We start from the raw sequence: 20284 nt of genomic DNA, 5'->3' as shown, positions 1-20284 counted from the left end.
GCCCAAGGTAATTTACAGATTCAATGCCATCCCCATCAAGCTACCAATGACTTTCTTCACAGAATTGGAAAAAACTACTTTAAAGTTCATATGGAACCAAAAAAGAGCCCGCATTGCCAAGTCAATCCTAAGCCAAAAGAACAAAGCTGGAGGCATCACGCTACTGACTTCAAACTATACTACAAGGCTACAGTAATTTTTTTTTTTTTTTTTTGTATTTTTGGTAGAGACTGTTTTTCTCCATGTTGCCCAGGTTGGTCTCGAACTCCTGAGTTAAGGTGATCCACCCACCTCAGCCTCCCAATGTGCTGGGATTATAGGCATGAACCACCACAATTCTTAAATGACAACATGCATGAAACTGAAAATGGTTTAGTCAAATGTATGAAATGTAGTGTGTATTTCATAAATGGCACTGTGTTGTGTCTATAATGTTCACTAAAAGATCACTGAATTTCTAACATCATTAAATTTCAGAGTATTTATTTTCTCTGTGAAACTGTAACTTCTTCCCTTTGATAACTAGGCCATAACAGAATATTGTATCTGTATTTGAAAATCATGAAAACAAGCAAAAACTAGTCACAAAGGCATGAACCAGCAGAATTGAATATTGCAGGAAATAAACAACTGCTTGAGAGAAAAATGTCATAAAAACACCCAAAAGCAATATATGAAGTGAAACAAGTGGCAAATATAATCATGAAGACACGGCAGACATTTACCAGTTACTTTGATAGTATAAGGTTGTTTCTTAAGTGTTTGAAAGATATGTAGGATTCTGTAGTACTACATTAACTGTCTATATAATTTAAAATATTCCTCTAAAATGGAAGTTATAGGACCAGATTTTCTATTTTTATTCTGTGTGTTACTTTTATTCTAACTTCTAGCTGGCAAACACACCATTGCCCACACACACACACACACACACACACACACACACACACAGAGTAGAGTGCTGTATCATGACAGTTCAGCAAGATGCTTTGGGCTGATGGCAAAATTACCTAATCTAAGAAACACTACAATAGTTTTAATACCTCAGACCTAGTTATAGTCAAATTTCCTAGATTAAGGACTATAGGAAGCATTGGCAGGCCCCTCCAGCTTCAAAGATAATCTTTTGCTGAATAGATGAAGACAATGCCATTTAGTGACAGTGTAAAGACTGAGAGGAAGAGGTTCAGAAGTTAATCAAGCATTCTGCATTTTGCTTTGAACATGTTAATTTGGAAATCCTACTAGTCATTCACGTGGAGTTCTTAAGTGGGCAGCCACACGAGTCCAAATCTTAGTGGGTAAGTCTGGGAAGGAGATATAAATTTCAGAGTTTTCAGGATATAATAATAGCTAACCTTTATTGAGTGCTTAGCACAAGCCACACACTGTTAATATAGTCCTCCTCACTATAACTCTATAACTAAAGTACCATAATTATCCTCACTATATAAAGAAACAGAAACAGGGAGGTCAAGTAATCCACACAAGGTCACACAAATAGCAAGTGGTAGAGCCAGGACTTGTGTGCAGATAGTCTGGCTCCCTAGGCCATGCTTTTGTCCTCCATTTTATATGAGTATTTATAGACTCAGGACTTCAGGAGATGATCTAAGATTAAGATCTGAATACACAAGAATTTAGCCCAGAAGCATTCCCCAGTATAAAAGATGGGTAGAAGAGAACCTAGAGTGAAACCGAGGAACAGTGGGGTCATATAAGTAAAATAGAAAAAAACACTTCAAGAAGGGGAAAGTGGTTCCACTGAGATGAATGCTACTGTTAGGTTAAGATGAATACCAAAGCCCATTGGATTTGGCTACATGAAGATGTTGACATCATCAAGAGTGACCTTGGTCTCTGCAGAGATGTGGGATCTGATACTAGATAACAAAGAGGTGGAAGAGAATAGGAGGTGAGGAAGTGGGGACAGTAATTACAGAATGCTATTTTAGAAGTTTTATTATAAATGAGAACAGAAAGAGGGTATTTGAAGGAAGTTGTTTTTGAAACTTTTCATTTTTGGCTTGGTGATAATGATCCAACTGAAGGGTAGATAACAGGAGGAGCAGGTGCTAAGAGAAAAGAGGAAAGAGGAGGCAAGGAAGAAGTGGGATTGGCTGTTGTTCCCCATCATCCTGAAGCAGCTGGATTGATTTGCAGGGCTGGAGCAAAGTTCTCCAGAAGGCCGTGTATGCTCTGAGTGAGTGTCCAATATATGGTACTGTTTCTCCCATAGCCAGGATACACAGGTTCAGGAATCAAGCAGTAGAAGTGGAAGTGCCACCACTCACCATCACCTCTGCTGATCCACTAGCAAAATTTTTGCTTCCTATTCCTGCGACATTATGTTCTGCTGGCCTAGAGGTCTTAGTTCCGGAAAGAGGAACGCTGCCATGAGGGGACACAACAACGATTCCATTAAACTGGAAGTTAAGATGGCCACCTGGACACTTTGGTCTCCTCCTACCTTTAAGTCAACAGGCTTAGAAGGGAGTTACAGTGTTAGCTGGGGTGATTGACCCAGACTATCAAGATGAAGTCAGTCTACTACTCCACAACAGAGGTTAAGGAAGAGTATGCATGGAATACAGGAGATCCATTCGGGTGTCTCCTAGTATTACCATCTGTGATTAAGGTCAATGGGAAACTATAATAGCCCTAGCCAGGCAGGACTACAAATGACCCAGACCCTTCAGGAATGAAGGTTTGGGTCACTCAACCAAGGAAAAAAACCACGACCTGCTGAGGTGCTTGCTGGTCAAAGGGAATACAGAATGGGTAGTGGAAGAAGGTAGTCATCAATACCAGCTATGACCAGGTGACCAGCTGCAGATGTGAGGACTGTATTTGTCATGAATATTTCCTCCTCCTTTTGTTAAAAACTTGTTTGTGCATTTATACACTTGTACTAAGAAAATATCTTCATTTTATTTCCTTTTCCTTTATCATGTGATGTAAGATTTATTAACTTCATATCAGCATTTAAGTATCGTTAACTTTATGTAATAGTATTTGGGTTGGGGATTGGTGTGTTTCTGGTTGTAGGAAGGATATCTGTATATCTGGTGTAATTATGACCTTATTATTGTTTTTATTTGAAGAGTTATGTATGATCTCAGGAGATGTGTATGGGTTCAAGTTGACAAGGGGTGGATTTGTGATGGTTAATATTGAGTGTCAACTTGATTGGATTGAAGAACACAAAGTATTGATCCTGGGTGTGTCTGTGAGGGTATTGCCAAAAGAGATTAACATTTGAGTCAGTGGACAGGAGAAGGTAAATCCACCCTTAATGTGGTGGGCCCAATCTAATCAGCTGCCAGGAAATATAAAGCAGGGAGAAAAACGTGAAAAGGAGAGACTGGCCTAGCCTCCCAGCCTATGTCTTTCTCCCGTGCTGGATGCTTCCTGCCCTCGAACATCGGACTCCAAGTTCTTCAGTTTGGGGACTCAGACTGGCTCTCCTTTCTCCTCAGCTTGCAGACAGCCTATTGTGGGATCTTGTGATCATGTAAGTTAATACTTAATAAACTCCCATATATATATATCCTATTAATTATGTCCCTCTAAGAGAACCCTGACTAATACAGACATGATCAAAGGAGAATTACTTCCTTCATGGAAATAGAAAGGAAGAAAGAGTAGGCACAGATGCACTAGAGAAAAATGATTTGGTGATAGGAAGATAGAGTTTCCAAATTAATCTGTATTGTCTTAATTAAGTGTGAGCTGAAATTATCAGCTGAAAGTTAGAGTGAAAGGGTGTGGGGTATAGGAAAAAAGAAGAAAGTATAACAAGTCATCACCTTCGGTGGGAAAGCAAGCTTAATAGAGAACAGGACTGATTACTGTGCAGTGATGAGGGCCAGCTTGAAGGCTATAATCATGAATTCTCATGATTTTTTTTGTGAATTGTACAACTGAAAATCTCAGTTAGGTTAAGATGAATACCAAACAAAGACTGAAAATCTCAGTTGTACAATTTTCTCAGCAATGTTTATTTGCTTCAGTGCAAGCAGGGGAAAATGAGAATGATGACAATGGTAACAATACTCATTGAGGCCTTAATTTGTGCACTCTCCTAAATGCTTTAAATATAATGAATTTTAAACAATCCTGGATGGGAAAGTTGCAAATCTAATATTAATCACAGAGGAGAGTTGAACAATGCCTACCATCAAGTGACTATAATTATAGATCAGCAGTGAGAAGGCAGGGCATGATATCAGCAAATAATAACTTCAGAGGAGCTAGAAGAAACAGCATGGAGACAGCCATGGAACACTGGAAAATAAGGGAAGCATTGTCCCACATCTTGACTCTGTGATACAGGATAAGGGAATGCAATGTCCTCAAGGACAGCTAGCTTTTCATCTAGCTAATAGGTAGAAAGAGCATTCAGAGGAGATGTTGAGGATCAGTGGGGTTTGCTGGACACAGGTGGAGCATTCCAGAAGGTACATACACAGGTTTAGAAAAAAGGGGAATGAAAGAAGATTGAATTCAATTTGATTATGGTCAGAGTACCATGGGAAGGAAAGTCTGGGTGATAATATTTGGGAAGGATGTTTAGAACTTTGAGGGTAAGCATATCAAATATGTGTGTGAAGCACAATGGAGCTAGTTCTGAAAGTGTGTCAGAAGACTGACAGAACTAAGTTCTAAGCATGCTAATATGGAATTCTCAGCCTGATAGCTATATCATAAGTCAGAGTTCAATCAGAAAAATAAGGAACATTTTAGGTATTTTGAGCACAAAGGGATTTAATTCAGGGAATTAGAGAATTTAAAAAATCATAGGAAGGCATGGAAAATAAAGAAACTGCAGGAAGACAGCCCTGATGATTTCAACTGCCTATAGAAAGAAAGGGATGATTCTCAAGACACAAAACTTCAAGCCACCTATTACTTCCCCAGTTGAAATAGTGCCTTTCTTCTGCATATGGCTAGCCAGCTATTGTAGTGCCATTTATTAAACAGTCCTTTCCACATTGCTTATTTTTATTGATTTTGTCAAAGATTAGATGGTTGTAGGTGTGCAGGGTTTATTTTGGGGCTCTCTATTGTGTTCCATTGGTCTATATGTCTGCTTTTGTACCAGTACTGTGTTGTTCCAATTACTGTAGCCTTATAATACTGTTTGAAGTCAGGTAATGTGATGCCTCTGGCTTTGTTCTTGTTGCTTAGGATTGCTTTGGCTATTCAGGCTTTTTTTTGGTTCCAACTGAAATTTAGAATAGATTTTCCTAAATCTGTGAAAAATGATGTTGGTATTTTGATAGGGTTAGCATTGAAAATATACATTGCTTTGGGCAGTATGGCCATTTTAACTATACTGATTCTTCTAATCCATGAGCATGGAACATTTTTCAATTTATTTGTGTCATTTTTTATATTTTTCCATAGTGTTTTGTAGTTCTCCTTGCAGAGATCTTTTAACCCCTTTAACCTAAACTAAAGAACTTCCACCTATGTACCCTAAAACTTAAAGTATAATAATAATAAAATTAAAAAAAAAGAACTTCCACACAGCAAAAGAAATTACCAACAGAGTAAACAGACAGCCCACATAATGGAAGAAAATATTCGCAAACTATGTATCTGACAAAGATCTAATATCCAAAATCTATGAGGAACTTAAACAAATCAACAAGCAAAAAATTAAAAATCCAATTAAATGGGCAAAGGACATGAAAAGATACTTCTCAAAAGAAGACACACACATGGCCAAGAAACATGAAAAAATGCTCAGCATCACTAAATGTTAGAGAAATGCAAATCAAAAACCACAATAAGATACCTTCTCCCACCAGTCAGAATGGCTACTGTAAAAAGACAAAATATAACAGATGCTGGTGATGCTGCAGAGAAAAGGGAATGCCTGCACACTATTGGTGGAAATGCTATTAGTTCAACTGCTATGGAAAGCAGATCAGAGATTTCTCAAAGGATTTAAAATAGACCTACCATTTGACCCAGCAATCCCACTACTGGATATATACCAAAAGGAAAATAATTCACTCTGTCAAAAAGACACATGCACCCATATGTTCACTGCAGCACTATTCACAATAGCAAAGACACAGAATCAACTTAAGTGCCCATCAACAGTGAACTGGACAAAGAAAATGTTGTACATATATGCCACGGAGTATAATGCAGCCATAAAAAAAGAGTGATGGAGCTAGAGGCCATTATCTTAAGCAATCTAACAGCAAACCAAAGAACAGAAAACCAAATGACACATGATTTCACTTATAAGTGGGAGCTAAACTTTGAGTATACATGAATGTAAAGATTGGAATAATAGACACTGGGATCACTAGATGGGGGAAAGAGGGAGGGGGTAATGGGCTGAAAAACCACCTGTTGGATACTATGCCTACTGCCTGGGTGATGGAATTGTTGGGACCCCAAGCCTCAGCATCACAGTTTACACATGTAACAAACCTGCATGTGTACCCTTTAATCTATAATAAAAGTTGAAATTTTAAAAAAAAGAAATTGTGCCTTTGCTTCTCCCTGACTCCCATAGCTCATGTCCATATCTCTCACTGACAGAATTTATATGGAAACCTTGCTAACAGGGATTTTGGAAAATGTATTTCCAGGTTTCCAGTTCCAGTATACAGAGGAGAGAAGTGAAATGGGAAATAATGCTGAGTTACCAAAAAATGAGGCTGGGCGCAGTGGCTCACACCTGTAATCCCAGCACTTAGGGAGGCCAAGGCAGGTGGATCACAGGGTTAGGAGTTTGAGATCAGCCTAGCCAACATGGTGAAACCCTGTCTCTACTAAAAAATACAAAAATTAGCCGGGCATGGTGGCACGCACCTGTAGTCCCAGCTACTTGGGAGACTAAGGCAAGAGAATCACTTCAGCCTGGGAGGTGGAGGCTGCAGTAAGCTGAGATCGTGCCACTGCACTCCAGCCTGGGTGACAGAGTGAGACTCTGTCTCAAAAAAAAAAAAAGATACCCCACATAACATGCTATGATTCATTGATTCATTCATTCTCTCTCCCCTCTCCCTCCTCTCTCTCTCTCTCCTCTTCCTCCCTGAATCACAGGGAAATTTGTCTGGCTTGGCCATCACCTTTACCTTTGCATCTCCCCATCCCCGTCTAAACAATAACAAACTTTGGTTTGCCACCACACCCTATTCTGGCATTGTATTTACTCAAGACTCTATCTCACCTGGCCTTCACACTTTCTATTCTCTCTGACTTCCTCCTCCAACTCAGCACCCTCTTCTGTGCTTATTCCTAGTGTTCCTTCAGGTATCAACTTGCTATTACTTATTCCTGAGACCTTTCCCTTGTGTCCTCTCAAGCAGTTTCAATGGCCCAGTTCTACACTTCCATAATACTTTCCGCAGTAGAATTCATATTACAACTTTATTTAGGTTACTTGTTATCTCCCTCCTGCACAAGCTCTGGGACTCTGTTAGGAAAGAGACCATGTCTTTCTTGTTACTTTCTGTGACCTCAGTGTCTTTTATGCTCTAAGTTCTTAACAATTATTTTTGAAATGAAAGAAGACAGGGAGAGAAAAAAAGGAAGAAAAGAAGGAGAGTTATGAGACTTCCATTTTATTTCTTAATTGGAGTTTCATTGATGTAATATCGTCTGTTTTCAAAACACACACATCTGGAATACATCATTTACTGCGTTTGTAAGGAATTTCTGATGTATTTATTGATACTGCTTTTGTTTATATTCCCATTGAGGTGAAACTATAAGAAAATACACTGTCTATAACAAGAAAAATTGGCACCTATCTTACCCTTTTAAAATAATTTCAAAGACTAGTGAACCCTTAAAAGTTGATATTTCCAATTGGGACAAAGGGTGAAAGTATTACCCCATCCTGAGTCTCTTCTATATGACCCCATCACCCTCCCACCAAAAAATATCAAATTATCAAACATAACAAACCTCCTTTGTTTCAGGCCCAAGTTTAAGTTTTCCAAGAAGAAGCTTTTAAGAATTCATATTAAAATTTTCTGAGACTATGTATTAGTCAGCTCAGGCTGCCATAACTATAGCAATCCCCTCTAATACCCTCTAAGTTTTGCTTTCCACAATTTCTGTTACCTGCAGTAATGGCAGTCTGAAAATTGATAAGTATAGTACAATAAGATATTTTAAGAGAGACACAGAGAAAAAAGATATATTCACATAAATTTTTTTTTTTTTTTTTTTTTTGAGACGGAGTCTCGCTCTGTCGCCCAGGCTGGAGTGCAGTGGCACAATCTTGGCTCACTGCAACCTCCGCCTCCTGGGTTCATGCCATTCTCCTGCCTCAGCCTCCAGAGTAGCTGGGACTACAAGTGCCTGCCACCACACCAGGCTAATTTTTTTGTATTTTTAGTAGAGACGGGGTTTCACCATGTTAGCCAGGATTGTCTCGATCTCCTGACCTTGTGATCGGCCTGCCTCGGCCTCCCAAAGTGCTGGGATTACAGTCATGAGCCACCGTGCCCGGCCCATTCACATAAATGTTATTATAGTATATTGAAATAATGTTTCTATTTTGTTATTATTGTTGTTCATCTCTTACAGGAATCTATAAATTAAACTTCATCATAGGTATCCATGTATAGGAAAACGCATAGCATATAGAGGGTTTGGCACTATCCACGGTTTTAATCATCCACTAGAGGTCTTGAAACATATTGCCCATGGATAAATGGAGACTATTGTATCATAGACCATGTGGCTTAAACAGCAGAAGTTTTTTTTTTACCATTCTGGAGGGTGGACATCCAAGATCAGGGTGCCAGAATGGTCAGGTTCTGGTGAGGGCTCTCTTCCTGGCCTATAGATGGCCACCTGCTCATTGTATCTTAAAATGGGCTTTCCTCAGTGCTATCAGCCCTTGCTGTGTTCTTCTTGTAAGGTCGCTAATCCCATCATGAGGGCCTCACCCTCAGGATCTCATCTAACCTAATTACCCCTGAAAGGCCCCATCTCCAAATACATCACATTGGGGCTTAGGGATTCAACATGAATTTTGAGAGAACACAACTCGGTCCATAGCAAACCAATTTATTATTCTTCTAGGGACGTTAGAAAAAAACAGAACAATCTATATTTGTTCTGTCCAATACAATAGCTACTAACACCATGCAGCTATTTAAAATTAAACTTAAATTAAAAAATTGATTAAATCGAAGATTCATTTCCTCCATCTCAGTAGCAACATTTCAAGTGCCCAACAGTCACATGTACCAGGGGATATCATATTTGGCAGCACAGATACAAAACACTATCATCATAGAAAGTTCTACGAAACAGTGCTGGTCTAGATCAATAGTTTAACACTACGGAATCTCTCAAGATAGGAATTTTAGACATGTATATAAGTAAAAAATCTATTGAGGGATAGGCTGAGTACTGGTTTCTCTACTTCTTCTGTTCCACCCTTTAACAAAAAGGTGGGTTTTTATTACACATACCAGGAAATTGAACTCAACCTGACATAAACAATTAAGGATTTCATTTACTCACATAACATGGAAATTCAAAGAGAATTCTGGTATGGTTTATCAGGGCATTTGCTCCATTTTTCTCTAAATCTTTCAAAGTCTTCTATTAAAATTTTAAACCTAAGCCTAGTTTCCCTCCATGATTACAAATGGCTGCAGTACTTCCAGGCCTCACATCTATACCCCACATCAGAGAAAGAGATTTTCTTTTCATCCCACCTTAGAAGGGAAGTTCTTTATTTCACCCTGCTTGGCCCAATCTTAAAAAAAAAAAAAAATCATTTCCAGGTAAGTAACATGAATTGATAGTCTTAGGACTAGCCACTGATTCAGTCATCATGGCAGCTGTGTCAGATTAGGCTGATTTGCTCAGGCCTGTGAGGACTCACTCTGGGAGCTGGGATAAAGTCAATCCCCTGCTTCCCCCCAAAACTGGTCAGTTACTATGCAATAGAGGAAGGTAGTTCTCCAAAACTGTGTGCTGTTGGAAAGGGGAAGAATGGTGTATCAGTCCGTTTTCACACCACTATAAAGAAATACCCAAGAGTGGATAACTTATAAAAGCAAGAAGTTTAATTGACTCACAGTTCCACATGACTGGAGAGGCCTCAGGAAACTTACAATCATGGTGGAAAGTGGGGAAGCAAGGTGGCAGAAGAAAGATGAGCAAGCGGGGGGAATGCCAGATGCCTATATAACCATCAGATATCGTGAGAACTTACTATCACGAGAACAGCATGGGGAAACTGCCGCCACAATATAATCATATCCCACAAGTTCCCTCCCTCGACACGTGGGAATTATGGGGATAACAGTTCAAGATGAGATTTGTGTGGAGACACAGAGCCAAACCATATCAAATGGATACTGAGCAGGCACCCAGCCTTGTGTGTGCCCCTATACACATCCTCAGCATGGTTCTGGATACAAGTAGCTAGTCATAGTAAAGATTAAGATGTCTGTTAACTCCTAACCACAGCTACAGTTTCCCAGTGCTGTGCTCTGACTCCACAATTCTTTTTGCCTCTTGTTCCAGCCAAGAGCCAGAACTGATTCATTCTAAGCTTTCCTCATTATTGTTTTGGGATTTATATGTGCTTTCCTTATGTTTCTTAAGATGTTTCTTATTGTATAAGGGGATTTAAAATTGGGCAATAAAAGAGAGAAGCAGGTTTCAAAATAAGTAATCTGAAGTCAATAGCTTTCTGAAATACAAAAAATAATCAGAAAATATTATGAAATAAAGGATATATTCAGGACAATGGGAAAACTGCAAATCCAAACTCCATCCCTTAAGTACCTTATGCCCCTAAGTAATTTATTTAAATCATCTACACAACAGTAAAATAGGATCTGTAAATAATAATTACTAGGATTAATAACATAATTAATATAAATGTTTAAAGTGCCTCATCACAGTGACCATAAAATATGATGATAAAATAATGATGATTATGTGAGATAAATACCTTGAAATCATTTTAACAGATGAGTTAGACCTATATGAAGAAATTATAGTTTTCTAATTTCCATAAGAAAAAATGTCAATAAATGGTAAAACATACCATAATACTAAATGGAAAAACTATTTACAATCAAGACTGTATTCCAAATCAATGCAAGAAAGAATAGACTATTTAACAAATGTTGTTGGCATATCTGGCTAACTAGGAAGAAATACATTTATATGCTTCAATATTACCTTATACAAAACTAACTTCTAAATAAGTGAAATATTTTTAATGTATAAACTATAAAACTCTCTAAGAAAATAGGAGTAAAATGTATATAATTTGGGGGCAGGGAAGGCCATTCCAAGAGTGGCAGCAACATTTGAAAATTTAAAGAAAAAGACTAACAGATTTTAAAGGTAATTTACTGATGCACAGTGTGGGCTACCTGGCTTCAAAATCTAGTACCACCACTATAGTTTCTTCATATAGGTCTAACTCACCTGTTGTTAAAATGATTTCAAGGCATTTATCTCACATAATCATTATTTTACCATCATAATATTTATTTTATGATCACTGTGATCATAGAGAAGCAGGTTTTCTCTTGAGAAAGTTCTTATCTTTTCTCTGCATCGGTGTCCTCTTCTGCTGAATGCCTATTTATATTGGGCATTTGTTTCCACCCTCTCCTGTGTTCTGCTCTACACACATACACTCGTTGCAGAAGCAAGAAGTCTAATACTACATTTCCCAGACTTCCTAATAACCAGGATTTGTGATGCAATCTTGATTCTGCCAGTGCAACATATGGCCACAAGATTTGGAAGACAAAACACGAGGTAGATGTCATTCTTTTGTGGCTGGAACAATTAACTAGCAATTTCCAACACATGAGTTTTTGTAGTGGTCAGAGTTCACATTCCAGAATGTAGTCACGATCTCCTGGTCACTGGACATTTTAGTATGGGAATGGTGATATCAGAAGCAGCAGCAGCTTCCTAACCTGTCGATTTCCCCCATCTAAATTTGACCTTAAAACCAATAGCTTGATTGTGACTCTCATGACTTCCACTCCTCCACCCTTCCAGTGATATTTCTAAGAACTCAGTTCCCTCTACTAAATATTTTCCTCTTTGAAATTCCTGGAATGTTTTCTATTTCCTGGGCTGAACCCTAACTGATAAAAACATCTAGTTATTCTTTCCCTTCAAAAATAATTACAAAAGATTATAGGGAAATCAACACAAATTTTCATAAAGTAGACATACTAAGTAAAAGCTAACTTTCAACAGGAAACTGATCAATCAAGCATAAAATACATAGAATACAATGCAGCCATTAAAATGGTATCATATTCATAAAGTTAGTTCATAATTAAATTATGTGAATAGTCTTATATATAAATACTATAAAATTCAAAATGAGTATAAATGTATATAGTAAAAAATAAGGAAAAAATCTTGTGCACATTTATCTCTCAATTACCTGGTTATCCTCTCCAGAGGCAATCCAGGTAGCCAAAATTTTCTTTATATTTCAAGAGATATTCTATTCATCTACAAATATATGTTAGTACATTCAAATATATATATTGCTTTTCTCATATTTCTCATAATTTCATAATAGGTACATTTGCCTTATTCTTTTTAATGACAACATAAGATTTTATTGTTCTCATGCACCACTTATTTTACTGATAAATAATTGCACACATTCATGTGGTACATAGTGATGTATTGATACACATAATGCATAGTGATGAAATCAGGGTAATTAGCAAAACCATCATCTCAAACATTTATCAATTCTTTGTACTGGGAGCATTCAATATCTTCCTTCTAGCTATTTGATACTATATATTATTAACTGCATTTTTAACTATAGTGACTCAATAGTGCTGCAGAACAGCAGAACTTATTCCTCCTATATAGCTGTAATTTTATATCCTTTAGAAAATCTCTCCCTATTACTCTCTTTCCCCTATCCTTCCCAGCCTCTTGTATCTTCTCTTCTACTTTTTACTTCTATGAGATCAACGTTTTTAGTTTCCACATTTGAGTGAGAACATGCAGTTTTTAACTTTCTGTTCCTGGCTTATTTTACTTAACTTAGTGTCCTCTATTAACATACATGTTGCCACAAATGACAGGATTTCATTATTTTTATGGCTGAATAGTGTTCCCTTTAATATATATACCACACTTTCTTTATCCAGTCACCTGTTGTAGGACACCTAGGTTGATTCCATATCTTGGTTGTTGCAAATAGTGCTACAATAAACACAAGAGTGCAGATGTCTAATCAGCATACTAATTTCCTTTCATTTGTATAAATGCCCGGTAGTGGAATTTCTGCATCATATGCTAGTTCTATTTGAGTTTGTTGGGGAATCTCCATATTATTCTTCATAGTGGCTATACTACTTTACGTTCCCAGCAACAGTGTATGAGTTCTCTTTTCTCCCCATCTTAATAGCCATCATAATTGCAGTGAGATGATACTTCATTTCTGATTTGCATGTCTCAGAAGATTAGCAATGCTGATCATTTTTACATATTTATTGGATATTTGCATATCTTGTTTGGAGAAATGTCCATTCAGATCATTTGTCCATTTTTTTTCCATATCAAAATTAATTGCCTTTATTGTTGTTATTATTATTAACAATATTTGGCAGAAACAAACAACTGATCAGTTGGGAAATGCAAAGCACTCCACATAGCCAAACAATTTTGCAAAAATAATATTATCAACTTAATTAATTTTTTTTATTTTATTTTATCATTATTATTATGATTATTATTATTATACTTTAGGCTCTATGGTACATGTGCGCAACGTGCAGGTAAGTTACATATGTATACATGTGCCATGCTGGTGCGCTGCACCCACCAACTCGTCATATAGCATTAGGTATATCTCCCAATGCTATCCCTCCCCCCTCCCCCCACCCCACAACAGTCCCCGAAGTGTGATGTTCTCCTTCCTGTGTCCATGTGTTCTCATTGTTCAATTCCCACCTATGAGTGAGAATATGCGGTGTTTGGTTTTTTGTTCTTGCGATAGTTTACTGAGAATGATGATTTCCAATTTCATCCATGTCCCTACAAAGGACATGAACTCATCATTTTTTATGGCTGCATAGTATTCCATGGTGTATATGTGCCACATTTTCTTAATCCAGTCTATCATTGTTGGACATTTGGGTTGGTTCCAAGTCTTTGCTATTGTGAATAATGCTGCAATAAACATACGTGTGCATGTGTCTTTATAGCAGCATGATTTATAGTCCTTTGGGTATATACCCAGTAATGGGATGGAAACCTAGGCATTACCATTCAGGACATAGGCATGGGCAAGGACTTCATGTCTAAAACACCAAAAGCAATGGCAACAAAAGCCAAAATTGACAAATGGGATCTAATTAAACTAAAGAGCTTCTGCACAGCAAAGGAAACTACCATCAGAGTGAACAGGAAACCTACAAAATGGGAGAAAATTTTCGCAACCTACTCATCTGACAAAGGGCTAATATCCAGAATCTACAATGAACTCAAACAAATTTACAAGAAAAAAACAAACAACCCCATCAAAAAGTGGGCGAAGGACATGAACAGACACTTCTCTAAAGAAGACATTTATGCAGCCAAAAAACACATGAAAAAATGCTCACCATCACTGGCCATCAGAGAAATGCAAATCAAAACCACAATGAGATATCATCTCACACCAGTTAGAATGGCAATCATTAAAAAGTCAGGAAACAACAGGTGCTGGAGAGGATGTGGAGAAATAGGAACACTTTTACACTGTTGGTGGGACTGTAAACTAGTTCAACCCTTGTGGAAGTCAGTGTGGCGATTCCTCAGGGATCTAGAACTAGAAATTCCATTTGACCCAGCCATCCCATTACTGGGTATATTTTTCTTATAGAACCAAATTTAACAGGGTTGGTGAAAATCAGTCAGGACCACACTACTTCTGGACTCCCTCATGATTACTTTACATATTTATAACAACTCAAGAAGATACAGTGATTTTGATTGGATTATCTACGCTCTCCCCCTCCTTATAGTGGTACTTGGAACACATTTCATGGGTCTGAATGAGCATTCTGAACTTTCACAATTGCAACCAAAGCAAAAATTGACAAATGAGATCTAATTAAACTAAAGAGCTTCTGCACAGCAAAAGAAACTACCAACAGAGTGAACAGACAACCTACAAAATGGGAGAAAGTGTTTGCAAACTATGCATCTGACCAAGGTCTAATAGTCAGCATACGTAAGGAACTTAAAAAAATGTACACGAAAAAAGCAAACTATCACATTAAAAAGTGGGCAAAGAACATGAACAGACACTTTTCAAAAGAAGATATTCATGTGGCCAAGAAACATAAAAGCTCAACATCACTGATCATTAGAGAAATGCAAATCAAAACCATGAAGAGACATATCTTTTTTAAAAAGAAATCTTATCTTCAAGTAAAGAAGATAACATAATGGTACCTTTTATGTGTGTAATTTTTAATTCATAAAATAAATTTTGCATTCTAAAAATAAAAATGTAAAGAATATACAGCCATAGGCCCCAATTCTTTGCTCCTTCCAGGAACAGCATCTCCTCTTCTGAAGCCCCCTGGCAAAGGTCCACAGAGTTACCAGAAGTGAATATCTGACTCTGCAGGTGTTGATCCTTTCCACTTCCCCTGGAACTTTCAGTTTTTCCATACACTATATTCTGCCTTGACAAAGGGCTATTAGGAATAAACACTTTTTAGAAGCAACATCCTATAATAAAATGTATCAGCTCATTTCTACCTTTGGACACCGTCCATGCACTCAACGTGAAATGACATCCTGCAAAATCCCCAAGTGGGGCTGGCAGCTTGTGTGGTTCACCATGTGAGGATGAAACCAAATCACCTTCCTCAGGACCACAGAGACTAAATAAACACAAAGCCAAAGCATAAAAAGGGCAGAATAGCGCATTCTCCTCAAACTTTGGGGAAAGCGTTCTTCCTTCACTTTCCCTCCTTGATACCTCCACAAGGGGAAAACAGCTGATTTTTCAGTAGGATGTTCCCTTTATGAATCCCCACCATCCTACTGCAAATTTCTTTAATACAAAGATGAAAATATTAGAGAAGAGAACTTCTCTTGTCATTCGATCATTGTTTTTCTTTTTAAAAACTCTTAAATATGGAGTTTCAAGAGAAAACATTGTTTCACCTGGGATTAATAGAATAAAAACAGTTAAAGGTAAACTTCAAAGTGAAAATCCTAAGAACTGAATATTTGAATTTTTAGACTTTTCCATTCTGGTTAAATGGAAATTAGAGGAATTTAAATTGTTTCCTTAAAGATTGTCCATTACCATTTTATCACTCTCCTCTTCTTACCTGAAATATGAGCACTCGATGATGATGATGATGATGATGACGATTTCCCCACAATACTTTCCCTACCCACATAGACCTCTGTAAATGCTTTCTCAGGTTCTATGACACCAATCACATCAAACTAGCACTGGTCTAAAAATCCCTAGACTTTAAATCATGACCTTTAGGCAATTAATAGAGAAAGTATTTACCATGGCATCTTTTTTCTATAATTCTGTAATGACAGATAGTTGTTCTAGACCAAAATATATGTTAAGAAGAAAAGTAATTAAAATCCTTCTGATCTACTATGTAGACATCATAGTTTTCCTCTACAGTTCACAAAAAGACAGTCCATGAAAAAAAAACAAAACTTCTGTACTTTCTTCTATACTTCTCAGCATCTCTAAAATTAGCAACTAATAACTCAGATGACCCTAAGGTTATACAATTCAAGGAATTGTTTTATACTCCCCTCTTTGTGCAAGTACAGTGTGCCCTGCTACTACCAGAAGGTCAGCTGTTGACAGGCAGAGTCATTAAAACATAAATGATCTTTAATTTCAACACTCTTTGAAATTATTTTGCCAAGGAAATGGAGTTGCAGTATCCTCAATGGTTCGGTGGAAGTACATAAAGAGGAAAGCATAAAGAGAAATCGAAAAATCATCCTAATTGTTATAGGTTTATCTCTCTCATATTTAGCCACTCTTCTTGAGGCAAATTTGTATAAATACTCATAGCTGACCTTTTATAAACCCTAGCTAACTTTAGAGTTATTAAAGAATATATATTAGAGATTATAATTCAAAATACAAAACCTGGGAAAAACTCTTACTTACTAAATTCCAACAGGCAACAGAATAGTATATCACAGCAATTACTTAACAGCAAACTGCACAAGGAATGTATTTCAAACCAAAGACTCTAATTATACTAATGGATGCAATAATTATATTTGCTTTAAAATTTACCTCAGGGCACTCCTCCATTATTTTAAGCACTTTGCATTATTTGGTTTAGACCGCTGATAGGAAATTTTCTGACAATTTGGCAACAGAAATATCAGATTCTGTTATTGTAAAACTAACAAATACCAAGATCTTAGAAATAAACACTAGATTCCCCAAACATATCAGAGTAACTGAGACAGGATAGGAATATCTTTTACCTGAGTGATATCACTACCCCTGAGTAGGGTTCTCATTAGAACAAAACCACTGTGAGGACAAGGAAATTAGTGCCTAGAGGAAAAATTTAAAATACATGTATTCTTTAAAATGTTTTCTAGAGCCTGAGTCCATAAATTTTATATTTGCTATGAAAATATAGCAAATTGCCGGCAAGAAAAGAAAATGCAGCAGAGGCTGCCAGCTGTCCACCAAAAATGAAAATAAGATTCTTCCTTCTTACACTGTAAAAAAGTTGTAGTTGTGACATCACTGCCCATCAAGAAACTGAGCTCCCCAGCCCTCATGCTCTAAGTGTAGGCTATGATTAACAGCTTCACCATGAGATTGGAGCATACATTATGTGTTTAACTTGTTTAAGCGTAATTCCCTGGCCCCAGATTTCTGTTCTTCTCCCTCTCATCTGGCTCAGGGTCCTCCTCCATTTTTTAAGCACTGAAGAGCCTTGTGCTAAGGAACCTTCAGTGTGACTTGTTGACAATGGCAATGCCACATTATTAACCGGGCTCCCAAAATACTTGCATGGAGGAGAGCCTACTACCAACCTCAGAGAAGGTTAGCACTGACCTCAGAGAAGGTTAGAAACAATAAGCCACAGTCTCTCAGCCACTAACACTTCAATTTCTTTGTTCAAACACCTTAGGTTCCCCTAACCAAACACAGAAAAAAGTAGGAATTTGGAAATGATGAAAAGAGAACACCATTGAAAGAATGGGAGGAGGCGACTATCTAAAAATATGGCATTACTTAAGAAGTTGCCTAATAAATGTGAGATATAATTCTCAAATCATTTCAGTTCATCTGCTAGACAACAAATAATTACTGACTCTATAACCTTTGCTAGGAACTCTGAGGAAATGAAGATGAAAAAGACAAAATTTTGCCCTTTGGAAACATAATATCTGGAGGTGCTCAATAAAGCAGCTCATGGAAGGAAGCCAATTCCAGAGACACAACAGGCTTCCTTCAGCCACACTTCCCTTCTCTTTGCCTCTCTTCCTCATAGACAAAGAATTGTTAATATACGTGACACAGCAGGAAGAAAAGATAAAGTACAGATTTTTTGGAGATGATGGTGTTAGGTTTTTGTTTCCCATCTTAATGAAAATTTCTAAATATTTGCCGTATTACAACTTTAACTTCTTTTTACAACATAACTGATCTCATGAACTTTTGAAGGTTTGATATCTCTGGGGTTTTCTTAAGAAAGATATTCTCTTCTGAGAAGTTGTTGACAGTATATTTACATTCTTTGTAAATTTGTAAATTGTTATAGATAACTTCCAAGGAAGATGTTTGCACCCATGGTATTGTTTCTCTAAGATTCTCTAACACCTTGAAAGAAGAAATCAAGTCTTCTATACTCACTCATTTTGCACCATGCCTGGCACCCAGCAGGAATTTAAAGAGATTATTAGAACTTTAAGTAGGTAAAACACCCTACCCTCATGAAGCAATGAAGCCTAAGAGCCCATGTCCACAAAGATGACAGCAGAGCTAAGAGAAGACAAGAGTCTTGCCTCTTAGTGCAGTGGTTTTATAATATTTGCTGGTTGATACATATGACACTCGATGAATCAAATTACTTAATATTAGCTATCAATCTTATGGTGAATTTTAAAAAGGCAATTGCTTCCCTTCTCTGATGTTTGTCTAATTACTTGTATTGACTAGTTCTAGCTTATGGCTGTGTTCAAAAAATTCAACTGGATCTAACATTTTATATCTGAAAATGTAATGAAATAAATCAAATAAACCCAGTTGCAGAGTAGTCTCAGGAATACCATAATTTGGTGACTAGTGATTTTTTTCAAGGTAAAAGGAAGAGATACGTCTTGAAGGGAGAAAATAATAATTCTGAGAAAATGTCTTCAAGTGATATATGCATTTCCTTGATTACAGTATGGTCTCCTGTGTAGTGCTATCCACAACCATTCTCTATATCACTCCTCTCTTCCTCATCCTCCCATCCGCAGTTAAGAATTATTGCCTTTGAGATCTGTAGGGGAAGGAAAAAGCTGAAATCTAGACAGTAGGTGATTGAAAGAGGGAGTTAATGGCAATCAAGGTTTGAAATACATTATCAGAGGGATGTGCATTTTATTCCTCCACTTATTTCCTATTTAATAGCTTGTAGCATTTAAAACAGGGACTATTAGCAGACACATTCAAAAGACTTAAAAGATTCAGTATTTTCCTAATGTAAGAAAGAGAAATAAAACATACATGAATAAAATAAGCGAGAATAAATATAAACATGTTATCCATGCCCATATATATTTTATGTGTATGTTTGCTTGTGTGTTTGTTTGTGTATATATAAACACAAACCTGAGTGAACTCAGAATAAAGGTGGGTGTGGAAATAAGAAAATATATTAGCATAATAAAAATGAAAATGACTTCCAAATAAGGGAAAATATCATAAGAAAGGCTAAAAAGTGTATTGTGTAGAAAACAACTGAGGGATATTGTTGGCCCTGTTCGGAAGTACCAAGAGATGAGGCTGGTTAGATGTTGATACACGGAAGTAGAAATTAGAGGATCTTGAAGGCCAGGCTTGAGACTTTTATATACGTCATAACTAATAACAAAAAAAATCATGCCTTCCTAAGAAAGCAATGTAATAAATGCAGATACCTGCAGGGACCAAAATCCATGAATGCTCCAGTTTCAGATACAAAATGATGTCATACTTGCATATAGCATATACACATCCTCCTGTATACTTTAAATAATATTTAGATTACTTATAATACCTAATTCAATA

The sequence above is a fragment of the Pongo abelii genome, chromosome 5 (genome assembly GCF_028885655.2).
Source record: "Pongo abelii isolate AG06213 chromosome 5, NHGRI_mPonAbe1-v2.0_pri, whole genome shotgun sequence".
NCBI lineage: Eukaryota > Metazoa > Chordata > Mammalia > Primates > Hominidae > Pongo > Pongo abelii.
This window is presented reverse-complemented; position numbering follows the sequence as displayed.